This window comes from Gouania willdenowi, chromosome 20 (genome assembly GCF_900634775.1).
Source record: "Gouania willdenowi chromosome 20, fGouWil2.1, whole genome shotgun sequence".
NCBI lineage: Eukaryota > Metazoa > Chordata > Actinopteri > Blenniiformes > Gobiesocidae > Gouania > Gouania willdenowi.
In genome coordinates this window covers 1,667,963-1,680,048 of record NC_041063.1, presented here as the reverse complement: position 1 = coordinate 1,680,048, position 12,086 = coordinate 1,667,963, and the positions used below count along the sequence as shown (strand labels likewise).

At 36.3% G+C, this 12,086-nt stretch overlaps 1 protein-coding gene and 1 non-coding gene across 4 annotated transcripts in view; one reads left to right on the top strand and one right to left on the bottom strand.

The window, feature by feature from the left end:
• LOC114453931 (partitioning defective 3 homolog) overlaps positions 1-12,086 on the bottom strand; it is a 563,018-nt gene that overhangs the window by 487,704 nt on the left and 63,228 nt on the right. The window lies entirely within an intron of this gene.
• trnaw-cca (transfer RNA tryptophan (anticodon CCA)) lies at positions 7,029-7,100 on the top strand. The gene has a single exon. It is a non-coding gene; the product is annotated as a tRNA-Trp (tRNA).

Below are 12,086 nucleotides of genomic sequence, written 5' to 3'. Positions count from 1 at the left end.
ATTCATTTAATGTTAATGTATTGTTTCAAAGCTAAGCATTGTTAGCTAAAACTTAAATAAATTGATGTACTCACTGTAATAATGGCTACCTACTGTAGAAATATTAAAAAAATATAAACTTTTCACGCTAATTATGTATCAGAATCAACCAGAAATTGTGTGATTAAGTTAAATAACTGTATCATATCCAAACAAAACAAATAGCACATATTCAATTTAATACAATCAAAACATTACAACTCTAGGGTTACAGAATTCAGGGATTTTCAAAGTTGGAAACTTTTCTCGGGAATGAACAAAAAATATTCTAAATTGAAAGTTGGCCTTTAACAGGGATGTTAAATATAGTTGGAAAAATATGTTTTAGCATCACCTAAAATATCACCAGTAGAATCAGGTTTACAGCGGTGTTTTTCAACCTTCGGGTTGTGACCCCATCTGAAGTCCCCTGGAATTTAAAGAGAGTTGTCTAAAAAGTAATTAATTAAATTGCTGTTTAAAATGATTATTCTTTCAAAATAAAACACAACACACAACCTTAAACAACTACATTGTATACTTTCACTTTCTCAGATGTAAATGTAGTTATAATAAAATGCACTATGAAAATATCTGAGTTGACGCAACTCATCACTAATCTGATAAACATGATCAAAAATTCATTCTTGAATAGAAGGAGAAAAATAACAGAACCAAAAGCACACGGATCTCTTTGCTCCGCCTCCAACTTTTAGTCCTTTATCTTAAAGCAGAGAGATTTTACACAGACAGCTAAAAGTTCATTGTATTTGACAATAATGGAAATAAAGATTCAATGTTTAACATCACAGGGAATTAAAATGAATAAAAACATTTAAAAACCATTGGAACCTATTTCTGAACTTGATTATTATTATTCTTTTCTTAGTTTCAAGCACTCGGTCTTATTGACACACAGTAAGAATGTTGAGTGCTCTCAGGTAAGGTTAAAGTCTAATCACTTTAAAAAGTCCTTAAGGCACTTGTGTCAAACTCAAGGCCCGGGGGCCAAATCCGGCCCTTTAGAGTATCCTATTCGGCCCGCAGCAGAAAGCAAAAACAGTCGGAGAAACCACGAATTACTGTGTAAATTATCAATTCAGTCAGTTGTAGAAATCTCCAACCCATCCTCTGGGGCCGATGGACACGCCGGTGCGTCCTGATCACATGATCGTTTTAAAGAGCCAATAGCGGAAAAGCGCAGCGAAGTGGAGTTATGGGGGAAAATGTATGTGTGTTTTTTTGTGACATTATCTTGAGCTGTCAGTGGAGGAAGACACTGCAGAGCGCGTCTAAAACCAAAGTGAAAGTGTTCGAACAACACTGAAACGTCTCATTATAGCTGTTTTCTATTGGTTGAGAAGAAGAAGGCCATTGTCCAATCATCATGTCCACATATAGCACGAATTTTGTTTTCAAGCAACAGGTAAACAGAGACAGAGAAAGAGAGGGTGAGTTGAGAGATTTGAGATAATAGTGATAATTACTGTGATTTGACTGTTTAGTTAGTGTGTAGTGAGATTAGAGTGTAGTGTAGTGTAGTGTCTAGTGTATTTGTTTATTATTTTATTTTCAACTCAATGAGTATTTGTGATTCATACTTTTTTTAAATAGTTGTATAAAATCGCCTGAGACATTGCTTTCATTTCACTGTAAATAGCTATATATAACTGTGTTTTTTGAATCATCTGTATATAGGTTTTTAAAATGTATAGTTTAGATTTGCTATACAAGCAATAAAAATGATTCATTAAAAATGTTTGTGACTTTTATAGTAAAAAAACCTAACTTTTCCCACTCAAATTTAGTTTTTATATTCAGCAGTCAGATCAAATCTATCACAAAAACATCTTCTACCACCTAAAGAACATCTCCAGAGTGAAAGGTTTAATGGCTCAGAAAGATCAGGAGAAACTGGTCCATGCTTTTATCTCCAGCAGACTGGACTATTGTAATGGTCTTCTGACAGGAATCCCCCAAAAGAGCATCAAACAGCTACAGCTGGTTCAGAACGCTGCAGCTCAGGTCTGAACCAGAACAAAGAGGTCAGAGCACATTACTCCAGTTTTAAAGTCTTTACACTGGCTCCCAGTCAGCCTCAGGATAGACTTTAAAGTTCTGCTGCTGGTGTATAAATCTGTGAATGGGTTTGGTCCAGAATACATCAGTGACATGTTAGTCAGGTATGAACCCAGCAGGTCTCTCAGATCTATGGACACAGGTCAGATAGTGGAGCCCAGAGCTCACAGTAAACATGGTGATGCTGCTTTTAGTTGTTATGCTGCAAAGAAGTGGAACAAACTGCCAGCGGAGCTGAAGTCAGCATCACATGTGAACATTTTTAAATCAAAGTTAAAGGCACTTTTTCTCTACTGCATATGATTGAGAGAGAGATTTTTTGTCATGTTGTTGATGTAATGATGATTTTACTGATGATTTTAATTGATTTTACTGATGATTTTAATTGTTCTTATTGATTTAAATGTTCTTATTGATTTTAAACAATTGAATGTTTTATCATGTAAAGCACATTGAGTTGCCTTGAGTATGAAATGCGCTATATAAATAAATTTGCCTTGCCTTGCCTTGCCTAGTGTTAATACAGTACGCCATATTAAAAAAAACCTCACAGTCATATTTGGGAGGTTCTCATGAAAAAATGATAAATTAATGGAATTGATTTTTTTATATGAAATATAAAGATCAAATCAAACACAATGAAAAAACAGCAAAAACGCCTCAGGCCCCAGAGGGTTAAAGTCCACCATATTAGCAGGGCTCACGCTTATATCACATACTGGCAGTCGTCTTTCATCTTAAATTGTTAAAAGAACTCTCAATTTTTCCAAAATCTTGCAATATTCTTCAAATTATTTCACAAAATTTCCTCAAATTACTGAAAAATGGGTCACAATTTCAATGAAATTGAAAATGAAAATCCTGCAGGGACTGGTATCTGTCACTTACTGCTTAGATATTTTCAGTGCATTTTTAAACGTGGAAGTGCAAATAGAGCATAATAATGATTAAATTACTTATTTTCATGTATAAAATCTGCGGCCACTGAAGATAAACTGCTCCATATTTGGCTCCTGAACTAAAATGAGTTTGACACCAATGACCTAAGGGAACCAATGTTACAATTCACATATTTACATTGAGCAGGTGAGATAATAACCTGCTAATATATTTAACATACAGTGCAGATCAATACGTGTGAGAAATGATTATTTCTTCTTTGTAAAAAGTTCTGTTTTGATGTGGCAACTTTCCATATTTAATATAAGCTGTTTGTCACTGTTTAAGCTGTTTTTAGTTTGTCAGTGACATTTAATATCAACTGACATATGACATGTGCCAATTGAAAAAAAGCCAAACAAAACAACAAATGGAGAACAAAATAATTACAATTAAAGTCTAACATTCAACATTTTAAATTAATTGGTACACATTGCGTCATACCTTCAGATTTTGACCCACTGGCTGTGTCAGAATAGTCCCTCCTATGTCCTTTCCTATCTCCTTTCCTATCCACTGTTCCTTCACCCTGTTTAAGTGGTGGCCATAATAAAGAGCGTCCGAGTTCTCTTTAAGCTCAGGAAAAGAGGCTCAATGCTTCCTTTATAACCTCCTTTAGCCTAGGAAACACTGATACATCCTTTACCAAAGGAGACAAGATAATGATGACCCACAATTCCTTGTGGCGACAACATTTAAAAGGAAATGCACACTCGAGCACATACGGAAACGCACGATAAGTAACAGAGATCGAGTAAGTTACCAATGCAATAATATTATGTTTTATTCAACATATTTCATATTAGTGAGTGGAAGGTAAGTGTAAACAACCATTCTCAATGTGACCTTCTTTTAGTTTACCTTTTGTTCCTCGTAAATTTACATCTGAACCTTGTGATTTTTGATATTATATCAGCGGAAAGTGTAATAAATGTGTTTTTAGTCCATTTACAGAAATTTGTAGTTTTTTCACCAGGGCAGATGTCACTAACCTTGGAGGACGTCAGATTATTACGTGCGTCTGATTGTCAAAAAAAATGGGATGGCCTTTTCCTAACTCCTCTCCTAACACCTTTCCTTAACCCTGTGACGACATCCACAGGAATAAGGAAAAGTGTGTAGGAAAGGAGATAGGAGGGACTATTCGGACACACCCTCCATTTTTGTTCTTTTTCTATAGTTTAAATACAGCAGAGTAGAGGCATGCTGCTGCCCCCACAGGTCAGCAAAGGAAGTGTGTGCAGACGTTGGCAACAGGTTGCCCGGGTGACACCTGCGACCCTTGGTTAAATTGTGTGTGGCCCCCAAAACACATCCCCAAATAAATTGTAATTCAATAAGTTGGAAGGATATGAAAGCAAACATAATGCTCCAAAAACACACAAAACGACAGCAAAATGTACAACAAAAGTACACAAGTAACAAAATAAAACAGCAAAAAAATTGAAAAATTACATAAGGTAAACTGATGCATAAATAGAGCACTTAATCAGAAAATTTACAAACAAAAATACACAAAACAAGATCACCTTTACAAAATGACAACAAAAACACACAAAATAACAACAAAACACACATAATGATTAGAAAAACTGACAACGCTCCAAAATCACACAAAAAGGCAACAAACAAAGACACTTTCCTATTAATGCTCATATTGATCATAATCCTAAATCCCGTCATGAAAGTTGATAATGTGGCCCTCAAATTATTTTTTTTTAAAACATGTCACTTGCTATTCATATCTGGTATAGCTACAGTATAGTTAAAACTGAACAGTAACTCTAAGCCCGAGGTTCCCAAAGTGGGGTACAGGTACCCCCAGGGGTACGCAAATTGTCATGGGGGTATGAAAATTAAAAACACTGACAACTTTGGAAACTAGAATATAAATAGAGCAGTTGATGTTAATGCTAGGCTAATGCTATTGCTAGGCTAATGCTAATGCTGGGTTAAAGCTAATGTTAGGTGAATGCTAATGCTAGGTTATTGCTATTGCTAAGCTAATGCTAGGTTAATGTTAATGCTAGGCTAATGATAATGCTGGGTTAAAGCTAAAACTAGATCAATAAAAATGTTAGGCTAATGCTAATGCTAGGCTAATGATAATGCTGAGTTAAAGCTAAAACTAGATCAATAAAAATGCTAGGCTAATACTAATGCTAGGTTAATGCTATTGCTATGCTAATGTTAATGATGATGCCAGGTTAATGCTATTGCTATGCTAATATTAATGATGATGCCAGGTTATTGCTATTGCTAAGCTAATGCTAGGTTAATGTTAATGCTAGGCTAATGATAATGCTGGGTTAAAGCTAAAACTAGATCAATAAAAATGTTAGGCTAATGCTAATGCTAGGCTAATGATAATGCTGAGTTAAAGCTAAAACTAGATCAATAAAAATGCTAGGCTAATACTAATGCTAGGTTATTGCTATTGCTATGCTAATGTTAATGATGATGCTAGGTTAATGCTATTGCTAGGTTATTGTTAGGCTAATGCTAATATTGGGTTAATGTTAGGTGAATGCTAATGCTAGGTTACTGCTATTGATAAGCTAATACTAGGTTAATAATGCTCGGCTAATGATAATGCTAGGTTAAGGCTAATAATAGATCAATAAAATGGCCAGGCTAATGCTAAGTTAATATTATTGCTATGCTAATGTTAATGATGATGCCAGGTTAATGCTATTGCTATGCTAATACTATATTAATGCTATTGCTATGCTAATGTTAATGATGATGCTAGGTTAATGCTATTGTTATGCTCATGCTAAGTTCATATTATTGCTATGCTAATGTTAATGAGGATGTCAGGTTAATGCTATTGCTATGCTATGTTAATGCTATTGCTATGCTAATGTTAATGATGATGCTAGGTTAATACGATTGCTAGGTTATTGTTAGGCTAATGCTAATACTGGGTTAAAGTTGATGTTAGGTGAATGATAATGCTAGGTTAATGCTAGGTCATTGCCAATGCTAAGCTAATGCTAGGTGAATGCTAATGCTAGGCTAATGCTATTGATAGGCTAACGGTAATGCTAGGGTAATGCTAATGATGATGCTAGGTTATTGCTCGACTAATGCCGATGCTAGATAATGCTAATGCTAATGATGATGCTAGGTTATTGCTATTGTTAAGTTATTGCTAGACTAATGCCGATGCTAGATACTACTAATGCTAGGTAATGCCAATGATAAGCTAATGCAGTGTGACGTGGGCCAGCATCTGTATCCTCACTTGAAATGCAAATATTCTAGTTATTATTATTATATATTATTCCTCAACAGGATAGGTAAAATTCACTGTAGGGGTACATTGTATATGATATTACATTATTATGTTTTTAGGTGTGCAGCAGTAGGGGGTACATGGCTTCAGGTTAATTGTTTGAAGGGGTACGGGGACTGTGAAAAGTTTTGGAACCACTGCTCTAAGGCATTGTTCCTGCTGCTTTTCTATTGTGTGACTGGTTGAACGTTTGCACTGAACAGATCTGCAGGTTTTCACTCTTTTGTATTCCTAACAACAGATATGATCACATATAAAGAGCGCGACAGAGAGTCTAACATGCCAGTCATTCAGTTCCTGCCCTACTGACCTGTTCTGACAATTGTGAGCTTGATACATCTATGATGGACTGAAAGAGAGACACAATTCCATCCTGGTGGAATCAGGTATCTGCTTATGTGATGATTCAGTACAAGAGGAGGAACAGAAAGGCTTTTGTTCTTTGTCTCTGACACACACACACTCGCAACATAAGCTCTGCGTCTGTGTCTTTGTAACAGAGTGGATTGCTTGCTGCAGTTAAAGACCACACATAGAAAGGTTGGAGAGAGAACTGATGAGGGGGATAACATCCCGGGAAAAGGAGAACCTGCGCCTGTGGCCTGTGTGTGTTTTATGATTGCAACCTCAGGTTTGGAAAGTGTGGCTATTCCCACAAGGCTGCGATAAAGTGGAAATCTCCAGTGATCTGCAAGACCTCGTGGCGCAACGGTAGCGCGTCTGACTCCAGATCAGAAGGTTGTGTGTTCAAATCACATCGGGGTCAAAGCTCTTTTAGTTCTTCTTGCAGCTCTTTCATTCCAGTATAATTAAAAAACAAATGTGTAATACTGTATTAGTTAATAAACTGACAAAAGTCATGGATACAAAAATCTTAGGATAGCATACAGACCCAGTATTTTGTTGACTAAAACATTATTTGCATAGTTTTCATCGACTAGATTTTCTTAACTTAAAATAACTATACTATGACTAATTGAAAAAAAATACATGAACCAAAACTATATCATAATATACGGATATTTCTTTCAAATAATAATAATAATCCAATCTTTCTTGAAAGGTATCCAATCAACACTACTTTTGTTGCGTGGAGGTGGGATATATCACATTACCATACCCGTAACAGATTTGTTCAACTAAAATCTTAAATTAAAGACTTAAGTTAGTCCTTGTGACGACATTTTGACCTAAAGTCTGTTGCATTTTAGTCAAAAGACTAAAGTAACACTGTACAGAACACATTTCAAATCCACCTGTTTACATTTAAAGACTCATTGGGCAGTGACTCATATATAGAGACATTTAGGTGTAATTAAATCCTGAAGGTTTGGCTGGCGTGCGTCGAGGCTGGAAACTCAAAAAATGCCTTGATTATGGGCGTGAACACCTGGAGCAGTTAAGACGCGCCAAGTCTGTACTATAAAATATGTAAAAAACCATCAGTGCTACGCTAACTACTCACTATACCTCTGTATTCACAATAGGGATGTAACAATTCACTCAACTCCCGATACGATTCGATTCACGATACTGGGTTCACGATGCGATTCTCTCACGATTTATTTTACAAAATGGGACTGTAGACAAATGATGACTGAAAAATATTCCTTTATTTTTTTTGGGGAAAAAAACTAGAAAATACTGTATTATTTTCCTTTTATTTTTCATTGTCAAAAGAATCCCTTGATAAACTATTCGAAACAATGCAATTTAACTAAAAATAAATCTTGAATGAAATACAGTATATAAAGGAATAATACAAATGAAGAAGAAGCCTATTAATTTAAATTCTGGTTCTATAGTAAACAATGCAAAACTGCATAATAGTTCCTTTTCTTTTTAAAAGTGCAACTGAAAATGTATTTTGCGCCTTAACAATTGGACTTTAAAAAAAAACGTCATTTCACTGATTTATGTCAGATATTTGTTTGGTAGCCCAGTGGTCGGTTGGCATGCAGCTAATCTAGCGGTGAAGAAGAGATGGTATGCTAGCAGACAGAGCTAATAGAAAAACGTGTTTTTTACAGAAATTCACGTAATATTACAAATATTCTTTCGGTGCTAAAGGGCTAAGGAATCATTTATTAACATCTAGCATTAACTTGTAAGAGTAGAAGGCAGCCAGAAAGAAAATAGTAGCTGATTCCGCCCGCCGGTACACTGCTGGACAAGAGAAGGGATAAATATATAGCCCTCTGCTGTTTAAAAAAAGTATTCCGATTCAATTTTCAAACTATCGATGTCAATTGTGATACCTATGAATCGATTTTTAACTGCCTTACGATTAATCGTTACATCCCTAATTCACAATGATCTCAATGCACTCACCACACAATGCAGTCCACAGATAGTAGTTTTTATAGAAGGGGCGGAGCCAACAGTGGTGGTTCGAGATTAAATTAGCCACCAACATGTTACAAACCACCATTCTCAGCCAACAGCAAAATTTGATTGTAATAACCTGGTTTCTACCCATAGAGGGCAGTCAATTACATGACAAATTGAATCAAAAACAAAACATTTGTTTTTTAGCAGAAAAAGTGGCTTTGGTGTTTATTTACTCTTTAATATATATATATTAATAACATTTTGGGGTTTTTTTAACTTCTTTTTTCAAGAAGACTCAGAGGATGCTACTGAAACCATTGTTCATTCACACCAATCATAGTGGTGGTTGTAAGCTACAATGTAGCCACAGCCACCCTGGGGCATACTGACAGAAGTGTGGCTGCCATTATGTGCCTACAGCCCCTCTGACCTCCTTCATGCACATTTCACACCCATTCCTACAAGGCAATGTGGGTAAAGTGCCTTGCCCAGGGACACAATGCAAATTACTTGGATAGAGCAGGATTTGAACCCCCAACCTTTTGGTTTCTGGACAACCCACTCTATCAATGAGCCACTTGTTTCTCTTTCAAATGTTAAAATGTAAATTTTTCAGGAGTGTTAATGGAAAATGACACATTTACAGTCTTTATTAGTGTTTCACACTTTGTCATGTGATCTTGAACTTCTCCAAATAAACCCACATGTGAAGATATCTCCAACATCCACAATGATCCACCTTTATTTTCAATAGAAATGTTCTCTGAAGATGTGAGTTGTACTTAGTGCGTGTCAAAAAGATGCAGTTTGTTAGCTTGGTTAAAATGCTGTTTACGTGATACACACAGCTATGTGTAACAATAACACACTAATGAATCAGAAAACGCATTGATGTTCCCTAATCAATCAGAAGCAAAATCAGGATTTGAATCAGCTCTGTGTCGCATGCGTCCTTGGCTGTTTCATACTGGAGTGTTTAATGAAAATACAAACCTTAATAAAACCAAAACAGTTTGACTCCCATTTGTTTCTGGTATAAACTGGTCACATTCCTACCAGTAAATGAACCAGTTCTGAACCAAAACAAAAAGGTCTTTTCTTCTGTTGCAATGAATGCATTCTTAGACAGTTATTCAAGAAGTCTGGAGTGAGAAACAATTTTTCAAGCGGGAATGTAAATGATCAAAAACCTCTATTACAATGGCCTCAACTTCCTCTCATTGGTTGAATCCAATATTGATTTTTGTAAGATGGACTCATGGGTTTCTCATCGAAGCGTAGCATACACTCCTTTAAGGGCAAATGTTTTTATTAGGGGCACATTTGGGATGTAGAGAATCATGGAATTTAAAGGTTGCTGTAGCTCACTTAATGTTCCATGTTAGCTGTGTTATATGAGCAGCACACGTTCTTCTTCTTCATCTTCATCTTCTTCTTCTACTTTTACTTCTACATCTACTTCTTCTTCTTGATGTGTACACAAGTTAAAATGGGATTGGGGTGAAATTTGGTAGCTATAATCTATGGATGTGTACGCATAGACGCTCAGAGCTCGATTTCTCATTACGACGGTTGGTGATACCGAATCATTGGCACATACCAATACAGTATATAATAATGTGGCCCATTACCGCGTACGTGTCACAGGGCGCCAGGGGGCCATTTTTCAAATGACCACTCCTCCGTTAGTTCTCCTTAGGTTGGAATGCAGGTGGTATGAATACTTTATGAATGAATATGATGAAACACTCTCAGCCCTTTTTTTTAAAATGGGGTAGGGGCCCACCCCCCATTTCCGGTAATTTCCAAATTCATAAGAACATAGTTGTGTGATATCATTTCAAAGGTAATTCAATGTAGATTACGATAATGACTCGCACAATTTGATTAGGGGTCCGGGGGCCCCCCACCCATTTTTAGGCAATTTCCATTAAAGTCGTTTTGTCAATTATTTGTGAGTCAAATATTGCAACAGTTAGTGGTACCAAATCATTAAAAACATACTAATATATGAATGGGGCCCATTACTCCATATGTGCAACGGGGGTGCCAGGGGACCCCATTTTTCAAATTACTACTCCTCTTAATGCTTGTTGAATCAGGCTGTAATTTGACATGGATATTCTATGAGCAGATGTCAAGAGCCTCTTGGAGACCTTTTTAAAAGGGAGGGACGCGTTGTGTGATATATCGTTTCAAAGGCAATTCAACGTAGATTACGATTTTATGTCGCACAATTTCATTTGTTGTACTCAGTGGAACCGAGTCATTTCACTGAATTCTCGGGAACATGGTACGTGCTATTCGGCACGGAGACGTTCCATGAGCCCGGCCGTAATTAATCAGAACTAGTTGTTTAACATGGGGTTGAATGATGAAGGTCATTCCACTGGAATGGACAACATGAAAGTTGGTCACAGCCATCACACAATGAGCTACAACTCAATGGTTCCTGTTCTAATACCCAATGTTATTCTTTGCCTTTTTAAAATTCAACATCATAAAATTGTTATCGGGTTTCCATGGATACGGTTGATGATAACGGAGTGGAAAGAAAAAGGAAAATTTCTGAAAATCTTCATAGAAAAACTTGAGGAACTCGAAACAGAGGATTTTTTCTGCTTTATTAAAGGGGACATATCATGCTAAATCCACTTTTTTAGCCCTTAAATGCATTTTGTTGTATATTTAGAGTGTTTAAAAGTACAGAAAAGTTAAAATTAGTCTCTTCAGGTGCTCCATAGATATCTTTATATTCTGTTTTGGTCATATTTTTCAATCTGTTTCTATTTTTCGATTCTCTATTATGTTTTTTGAACAATCACGTCACAGTATTGCAGCAGAACTGCCAAATTAGTACATCAACTCCAGGCCCAACACTTCGAGCAATCCGCCATTTTTATTTCTCGCTTTTATTTTGTAGTCCAAGCTCCAGGATGCTGAAGTTACGAGAGGAGAAATCAAAATGTTCGGTTGTTGGATGTAGTAACCCACATGCTTCATTACAACGTCTCCCAGCATCAGAACCTTTTCAAAGTGCCTGGTTGACTTTTATTTTTCACGGAAATGTACCCACATCTGTGGGTAAGGTCATTTTTGTGTGTGTGAAGCACTTCAATGATGACTGCTTCATCAACCTCCACCAGTATAAAGAAGGATTTACAGAAAGACTTTGTCTGATTGAGGGTTCAATTCCTTCTATCTTTGGAGACGATGAACAGAGCACTTCAGTAAGCTGTAAATAATGCTAAAAAGTGTGATGATAAGACGTCCCTGTCATTGTTTTGTTAGCATTAGCAGTTACACCGTCTTCATATGTTAGCGTTGTGTGCTAGTTTTAGATCCTTGATGATATGGCCTACGTGATTTAATTTAAGTCTAAAGTTTTCATTAGTCATTTCATTTTGCCGTTTTTGTCTCT